The 9,193-nt window shown below is 40.7% G+C and overlaps 1 pseudogene; it reads right to left on the bottom strand.

Moving 5' to 3' along the window:
• Positions 1 to 1,137: 1,137 nt before the first annotated feature.
• LOC108391247 (alpha-1,6-mannosyl-glycoprotein 4-beta-N-acetylglucosaminyltransferase-like) overlaps positions 1,138 to 9,193 on the bottom strand; it is a 28,496-nt pseudogene continuing 20,440 nt past the window's right edge.

The raw sequence follows: 9,193 nt of genomic DNA, 5'->3' as shown, positions 1-9,193 counted from the left end.
GCAACTTTTTTCAGCCCCTCTATCCCCAGTAATCCAGTCTCATTAGACATCCTGACTCTGTACTTCATTTCCTTAGCTCCCACTACAATGGTTGTGTCTGAGCCATTTTATAGTCTGTTATTTTCGGCTTCCTGGCTAAGTTGTGAGCTCTGTGGGTTAGGGGCTGACATATTACCAGCACCTCACAAAGTGCTTTCATACATTGGGTGCTCAGTAAATATTTGGAGACTTATATTGTCCTGTGATTATAGCACAAGAAATGAAAATTATTGCCCCATCTCTGTAAACATAGATTAAAATTCTTAAATAAAATATCAGCAGATCATGTCCAACAATTATTTTTAAAAGCCCAACCAAACATAACATGTTGAGATTATCTCAGGAATGCAAAGCTATGACCTTTCTATATAGAATTCTCCACATTAACAGATTAAGGAAGAATGACAAATCTCAAAATAAGCAGCCAGGAGGTCATTAGAAATCTTGACAAGAGAAGTTTCGTAGGGCAAGATTGTGATTGGAGAGGAGGGGTTAAGAGAGACGTTTATAGACTTAAAAAGTATAGATAGAATCCCATCAGGATTCAGGTTGTCTTTACATTACACATCCCAAGTAAAACCTTGTATTTGACACAAAACAAAAATCCAAACATAAAGAAATTTTAAGAAGTTAAAGAAATCCTAGTAGTTCTTTAAGACTTCACACTCATAAATCCTGTTCTTTATAGACATTTTTCTAGACACATTTTACGCACACCACAACTACCGTATTGATCTAGTGGCTCTGCCTTTTGTGGAGGAAAGAATTTTTTTGGATCCATCTGCTGTTTGATAAATCCATTCTCTCCTTATGTAATTTTGACACTTTCTGCTTTTTAAAAATTGCTTAACAGTAGTGTCATTCTGTCACAAATGCCGCTGCTCGTTCACCGAAGAGCTAAGTATCTCCGCTTTCATACTATTGACGTTTTGGGCAGCATAATTCACTGTCGGGAGGTGTCCTACCTGTTTGCTTACAACATCCCCAGCCTCTTTGCACTAGATGTCAGTAGCATCCTCCGGCTGTGACAACCCAAAATATCTCCAGACATTGCCAAATGTCCCCTGGGGGGCAAAGTCACTCCTGGAGAGAGGGAAAGAGAGAGAGAGATAGAGATAGAGGGAGACAGAGAGAGAAATGGAACCAGGGAAGCAAAACCGAACACTTTGTCATCGTTCCATTTCTGCCTTAGTTCTGGTCTCTGTTACTCTGTTATGTAAAATAGTCCCCAGGGTCCGCTGCGAACACTGTGCCTGTGTTTCAGCGTCAGCTGTACTTCCGGTGTGTCTTTCGTGGGATGGTAGAGGTTGGAAGTGAGGGGCCAGATTTTTCACGGACACAGAAAGATTCCTGGAAACTACTGAGGTCACTCATTTCTTCCTTTCTTTCCTCTTTTCTCAGTTGTTTCTGTAATCTTTGTTTTCTTGCCTGCTACCTCTCACTGAGTGGCACTGTGCCTAGATCATTCTTTGCTAAGGACCATGGTATGAATCAAGTCCAAATTCTTCATTCCCCTTTGAACATTGTAATTTGTCAAAGAATAAAGAAAAAATAGTATTGCAGGGGAGTGAGTAGGGTTTGGAATGGCTAGTAGAGGGAGAAGTGGCAAATCAGCTGGTAGATGGGTGGTTAGATTGTATTCTTGAAAAAGAATTGGTAGTTTCTTTTAAATAATTATGTGAAAATCATAATAATGACAGTAGTTGCAAAATAAACTCTTGGTTCATGCTCATTACTGTTTTAAGTGTCCTTCATAAATTGACTCATTTAATCTCCACAACGCCATGAATACAAGCCATTGCCCCCCCCCCCACCATAGCAGAAATAAGAACATGAAGCCCAGAGGGGGTCAAAATAACTTATCTAAGAGGCAGAGCTGTGTTTTGAATTCATACACTCTGCTTTTAAATCCTCATTCTTAAGGTCAATGATATTTACAAATGACATGATCACTCTTGAAAATGCCAATGACATTGAGAAAGGCTCCTATGGAACCTCAGGATTGCTTTGCCCGGTTTTATTTTGTTTTTCTTTTTGTGTTATCTGGAGTTCCATAGCTGCTGGATTGTGTTCAGGAAGGAGACTTCCCCTGGGACTTGGGTGAGGCTGCTGACAAACATGGCAGGTAATCTGGGCCCCTCGTGTCTTTGATGTCACTGACTCTGTGTCCTGATGCGCACATTGAACTGCTTCCCCCTTTCATGACACTGCAATACCGTGATGTCATTCTCCAGGCTTACACAGACTGAATCAAAGGGCCATCCCCACAGTCACTGCCTTGTATATATTTGCATTCTCTTTGCCTCTCAATTCATTGTACAAACTTGGCAAATCCATCACCAATGGTTTCAATCCAATGGTCAATTTTCTTTCCCTATTCTGAGCCACCCCTTTTCAGTGGTCATGGCTGGGAGACACACACAGCCATGCTCATTAGTGTCACTTTGAATTCATGACTATGAACCCTGACTGAGCCCATAATGTTGCCTGTGGTGCCTCCCTAGTCCATTCTCTCCTTTATTTTCATGAATATCTTCCACCCTCTCTGTCCTCTGAACCTCAATACTTCTTCCTCCATCTTCTCTCTCAGTTGATGAATGTTTATTTTTTTCACTGAGGAATTGAAACAAGCAGAAGAGAACTCTAAAGATGACCTCCACAACATCTACCCACCCACCAGCTTCTGTACCCATATGACCTCCTTCCCCACCTGCTACCATTTGTTAATCTAAAATCCACCAAGATACGGTTCTAGTAATTCTCCTTTCTATCTTCTATATCATCAACTTTTCACTATCTGTTGTGTTAATACCATCAGCATTTTTAAAAAGGAAAGAAGACTTCTCTTGATCCCATTTCCTCAGCCAGCTACCTTCTCTTTCTTTTTTTTTTCTTCCTTTATAGCAAAACTCTTCCAGGGAGTTGTTTTCAGCTTTTCTGCTTCCAATTTCTCCCTTTCCAGTCCTCTTAAACTCAATCCAATCAGATTTTTACCCCTTATATGCAACCAGAAACATAACAATGATTTTTCACCAAGTGAACACTCACTCATATTCTCCTTAGAATGTTCCCAGCCCCTCAGACACCTCTGTTCTCACTCCCTGCACTACCTCTCAGAGGTAACCACGATCCAGACTTCTAACACCACAAAGTAGTGTTGTCTGTTTAGGAACTTATATAAATGGGATCAGGTAGTATGGATTCTTTTGTATCCAGCTTATTTTGATTTATGCATGTGAGATTTTTCCATGTTGTGATAGCAGTAGCTTTTCATTTTCATTGTTGGTCAGCAGTATTCCCCTGTATGGCTAGAACAAATTCGTTTACCCGTTCTACCATTGATGTTTGGGTTTTTAATTTGTGGCTATTACAAATAATGCTCCTATATATATTATTGTGCATGTCTTTTCCTGCACATGTGCTTGTATTTCTGTTGGGCATATACCTCAGAGTGGAATTGCTCCATCAGTTTTCTCAGCTGCTTTCTGTTGGTTTGCATACCACCAGCAGTGACAAGAATTCTTATTTCTCTACATTGCAGGCTGACAAATATTCTCTGTAAAGGGGCAGACAGTAAATATTTAGACTTTGTGAGCTATACAGCTTCTGTCACCACTACCCATGCTGGTGCTTGGAGCATGGAAGCAGTGGGAGGCACACGTGAACAAGTGAGTGTGGCTGCGCTCCGACACAACGTGATTTGCAAAGACAGTTGGTGGGCTGTGTTTGGGCCACGGGCCATGGCTTACCAACCCTTGCTCTACATCTTGTCCAACACGTGGCACTGTCAGCCTTTTTATTTTTAGGCATTTTAATTTTTTTTTGCAGCTCCCTGAGGAGAAATGAGATGAGCTCCTTTTGACGCATTTCCTCTTTGAAGTTCTTTGTTGAAATTTTTCAGCCATTAGGTTGTCTGGCTTTTGCTTACTGATTTGTAACATCTTTTTATATTTCTGGACAGACATCTTTTGTCCATCATCTGTTTCACACCTACTCCTTTCCCACTCCGCAACTTGCCTTTTTGTTCTTTTATGATGTTTCTTGATGTGCCATTAAATTTGTTCCTATATTGAATATTTCCTTCCCTATACTTTCACTGATTTTTAGACTCTACTATCTTACTAAATCCTTATGACAGATGCTTTATTTGTTAATTTTTACCCTTATCTATTTTCTAGTTTGTTAGTCTTACTTATTTTCATTTAAAACCATAAATTTCCTTTAAGAACAGGATGAATTGCATGACCTAAGTTTTCATATTAGTAACCCCATTATGGTTCAGTTGTAAATATTTTCTGATTCCCATTAATGCTTTTTCTTTAACTTAAGAATGATTTAGAAATATGTGCATTTATTTCCAAAAACAAAGATTTTAAATCTTTTTGTCATTAATTTAGAAACCAGATAGGTAAGAGCCTAATTGTATTGTTGTCAGTGAACTCAGCAGGTCACTTCAATTCTTTGAAATTTGTTGAGATACTACATACTCAATTTTCATGAATGTTCCATGTATGCCTTTTAAAAAGTACCAAGGATGCAACATTTTATATATGTCCATTGGATCATATTTGTTCATTATATTCAAACCTTACTAATTTTTTAAATTCTATATCTATCAGTTACTGAGATACGTGCTAAAATCTTATGATGGTAGATTTATCAATTTCTCCTTGGGATTCTGTCAATACTAACTTTGTGTCTTTGAGGCAAAGTCTGTAGTTATATACATTGTTCTGTCCCCTTGGTAAGTTGCATCTTCCATCAAACAATCCCTGAGATACGTCATGATCTTCTTTATCTCTGGCAAATGCATTTGTTTTTAACCTTGAAGTATATCTTTTGCAATATCACTTATTTTAGTTGTCTTAGCCAGGTATATATGTTTTTTCATGTTGTTACTTCCAGCTTTTCTGTGTTATTAGGTTTCAAGTGAGCCTCTTATAAATAGGAAAATCTGTATTTTTTTCTAACCAAGACAATCTTTTTTACCTAATGAATTTAATTCATTTTTGTTTATTAGGTAGTATTTGTATTTATGAATTTATTTACATTATTACATCAAGTATCTTCGATGTTCCCCCCTTCCTTATTGCCTTTTGGGTGAATTGGTTGAGTTTTTCTTTTCTTTCTCATTATATTTCCTTCTCTAGCTTTAGCATAAAATACTATTTCTAGCTTTTGGAGTTATCCTAAAAAAATTTAACATGAATATTTTTATTTACTATTTAAAGTTAATATAATTCCCTTAGAATTCTTTAACTCTGATTAACATCCCCTCTCTATACAGTTATGTATAGAAGATAGGGAGTGGGGGATATACACACACACATATATACATACCAATTGCTATATAAAATAAAATTAACTTCTCATTTTTTTTTGAACCCAGATTGGAATTATGTTTGTCCTTCACAGTCTCCTAAACCTCTTAAATCCTCTCTCATATTTTTTCATCTCTTTAACTTGTGTTGTATTATGGATAATATCTTTAATTCTATCCTTCAGCTCATGAATTTTCTATATTATTGTGCCTAATCAGATTTTTAACTTATCCCTTGGGTTTTTTTTTTCCAGGGAGAGGCTTTTATTTATAAATAAAATGAGAGAAAAGAGCTCCTGGCTCACGCCAGGAGGGGACAAGAGAGCCCCTATCCCTTGGGCTTTAAATTTCAATTATTGCTTTTCTGTTTAGAACTTCTATTTTCAAATATTCTTGGTCCTTTTTATAGAAATTTATTCCTTATTCGCATTTTCAAAGCTAACTTTTAAATTTAAAAACCACATTAAAGTTATTTTTTATTCTGTATGATATTTCCAATATATGATGTCCTTTCACTCTGATTCTGTTTTTTTTTATCTTCTGGTTCTCATTATGGTGACTTACTTCCTTGTGTGTTTTGTGATTTTTTTTATTGTGTGCTTACATTTTTTAGGACTTTGTGAGAATTCTCTGCATTCTAACATCATCTAAAAGATTAACATATGCCTTTTCCAGGCATCTTTGAGGGCACTACCAACTTGAGTTGTGACCTATTTAAAGTATAATCTTGGCTGGAGGTTTTGGGGAGCATCTGGTGATGTTAGTTTGGGTGGCTGCATATCCACATAAAGGGAAGCTTCTGTTTAGGAATATTGGAGATTATTTTTCCCCTGCAGCAGTGCCAAGATGAGATAGGTAAATCCATTTCTGTCTTTTTTTATACCTTTGTGGCATGTGTTTCTTTCCAGCTCTCTGTGATGAATGTGCAGCCCTGTGGTGCTGCAGCTTTACATGGTAGTCTCCCACTATACTTGAAATTTTAGGTAATCCCTGACCTTTTCTATAGTTCTATGCATCCTGTCCCGCTGCTGATTATGGAGCTCAGTGTCCTAGTCATTTGATTAATTTTCTCAGGGCAAAAGCCAGCTTAAGTCCTTATTTACCTATCTGGATCCCTACTTTTGTTTAATTTTTTGGTCTGTGAGAATTTCTTACATTCTTTTTATTTCATCGATACACTCAAAAACAGTTTTTAAACAGTATGTACTTATAGTGTATTCAGTTGTTTTAATCAGGAGAGTTTTCATAGGTCAAACTGCCAATAACAGAATCTTCTGTAGTTTCTTTCTGCAATTAAACTGAATGGAAATGCATGGATTTTTTTCCCCTGAATTAATAATTTTGTTTATATTGTATGGAAGCCAGAGGTTTTTATTTTTTTCACTTAATGGTGTATCTTGAACACCTTTTCAAGTTGTACATAAAAGTTCTTTGAAATAGCAATCTAGGTAATTTGAATCTTCTTATTGAGGACAACAATAAAAGCCAAACAAAATATAAATAGCATCTGACTAAAGGCAATAACAAAGTAATAAGCTAAGGAAGAGTCCTCAGGCCAATGCCAACAAGGTTTCTAGCAGCTGACTGAATCCCCACTGGAATTTTTAAATGGAAATCCTGCCCAAAATCTTTGCTTACTTTATTGGTCAATCCAAATTATGAGGGATATGGGAATTTTGTTCCCTTTTAGTTGTGTACCTGGTGTCCCTTGATGTTATTCTCTTTCTAATGAAATGGGAGAATAAATGTTCATGTACTGGCGACAGCAAACATTTTTTTCCCAGGTAAAATATTTCCCTGGAAGGTGATGAATTGCACTTATGACAGAAGCCTCAGAGCTCCCTTACCATAACCCTTCATCATATGAGGACATGGAAAAAGATGGCCAGCCATCTCCGAGCCAGGAAGTGGGCTCTCACCTGACACGGGATCTGCCAGCACCTTGATCCTGGGTTTCCCAGCCTCCAAAACTGTGAGACAGAAGTTTCTGTTGTTTATAAGCCACCCAATCTATGGTATTCTGCTATTGCAGCCCAAATAGACTAAGACAGATGTATAGATGCAAGCTAAAGTCAGTTCCACCTCCATGCTCATGGTACTATCAAGACTGTTGCAAATGTAAATAGGGTAGAGACTCCTTCAGGGAAACATCGTAGGATGTTACACTTGTGGGTTGATAAAAACCAAGGCAGTTTGTGATGACTCTTTCCCATTCTCTGGCTCTTGGAAGCCAGAAGGATATTGTCTTGTCTCTGCCCTTCATCCAAATGTATCATCTATCTTAAGTAGCCTATAAAAGCCAGAATTAGGATGACCATACACCTTAGCTTGCCTGGGACAGTCCTGATTTACATCTGCTGTTCAAATGTAATTTTTAATAGTGTTTCCTTTCATTCTCAAAAATGTCCCAGTTTAGACAATAAACTACATGGTCACCCTATGCAGAATGAGCAGGCCTTGGTCGATTTCTAGCTTTACTTCTTGTCAATCACATCGATACCATTCCCAAAGCCCGTCCTTCCAGACCTCCCACTGTGCCCTCTAACTCTCCTCTAGCCTAACTCCTCCTGAGTCCAGACTTTGATCTGCCTGATCAGGACCCAACACCCTTGAGATGCCAGCACCAGCAGTCGTATACAACTCAACTCCTCCATGGAACCTTCTTCACAAAAAACCCTCTGGTCCAAATTTCCGTCCACCAGTGGACCTAGCAGGCTACAGCGAGCACAGCCTTTGGAATTCTCTACGGGAGCACAGCCCAGCTCTACCTGCCCCTGCCGCGGCCGGTTCAGCCCTTGCTTCTCCGGGCCTGTCAGCACCTCCACCCGGATGACTTTCTGTGGCCTCTCCAAAGTCACCGTCAGGCGGTTGCCTCTTAGAGGATCGAGGGTAGAGCAGCGCTCCTCGTTGAGGGCATCAGCGTTCCGTGGGATAAGACCTGATACTGTCCTCATGTCAGTGAGGACACTGGCAGTGGCGTCGTCGGGTTCCCCGCCTCCACGGGGGAGCAGGTGTCTTCAAGCACAGAATAATCGTTCACATGGTAGAAGACTGAGGAGGTGACCCGAATCGGAATATTCCGGGCTAAGAGAAGACGGGATTCGGAGAGAAGCAAGGGAGTTGGAATGTCCTTACGGAAGAGGAGGAACAAAGCAGCCGGGCGGGAGAGGTCAGTGGTGTGGGAGACTTTCCTGGAGAAGCTCAGGCTGGAGAACCCCAGGGTCATCCGAGGCAGCTCCTTCCAGGCTGGTCATGCCCCGTAGGTGGCAGGAATACATTTGGGGCACAGTGGACATGATCTTCCAGCATCAGAAGGCATGCGGAGAGGTGGACAGTGAAGTTCATGAGGAGCCGTAACCAGCCTTCTGCCTGAATGAAGTGCTTCACAGGATGAGGAGTGGTTGGTGCCACAGATCTCCCGGGAGAGGAGGGCCCCCGAGACGGCCCCGGACCGCGAGCAGCCTCTGGGCCTCAGTATGTGGTTTGAAGAGGACTGAGATATTGGCAACCGTCTGGCAGAGCCATTCAGGGTCAGGACCTGCCAGGTGGACCAGCACCACGACGGACTTCAACTCCTGCTCTGACGACGCTCGGAACAGGGACTGCAGGGTGTCCGAGAGGGGGCTCCCGGGAGGACGCCGCCCTGGGCGACCCCCGCCGTCAGCAGGTCTGGGGTGGAGCGGGACAAGGGGACCGCCAGCACCTGAGGGTGGTGAAGGATTCCTCGGCCTGTCCTCCCAGGGCTTCCCCTGAGCGCCGATGGCCGCGACAAACGCACATTTCCTTTCCCTGGGAGGGACTGGTGCCGGAGGGGTTGGTCTCTGTCAGAAGCTG

Source organism: Manis javanica, chromosome 11 (genome assembly GCF_040802235.1).
Source record: "Manis javanica isolate MJ-LG chromosome 11, MJ_LKY, whole genome shotgun sequence".
NCBI classification, from domain to species: Eukaryota; Metazoa; Chordata; class Mammalia; order Pholidota; family Manidae; genus Manis; species Manis javanica.
The sequence above is the reverse complement of the archived record's forward strand: the minus strand, read 5'-3'. Positions and strand labels throughout refer to the sequence as shown.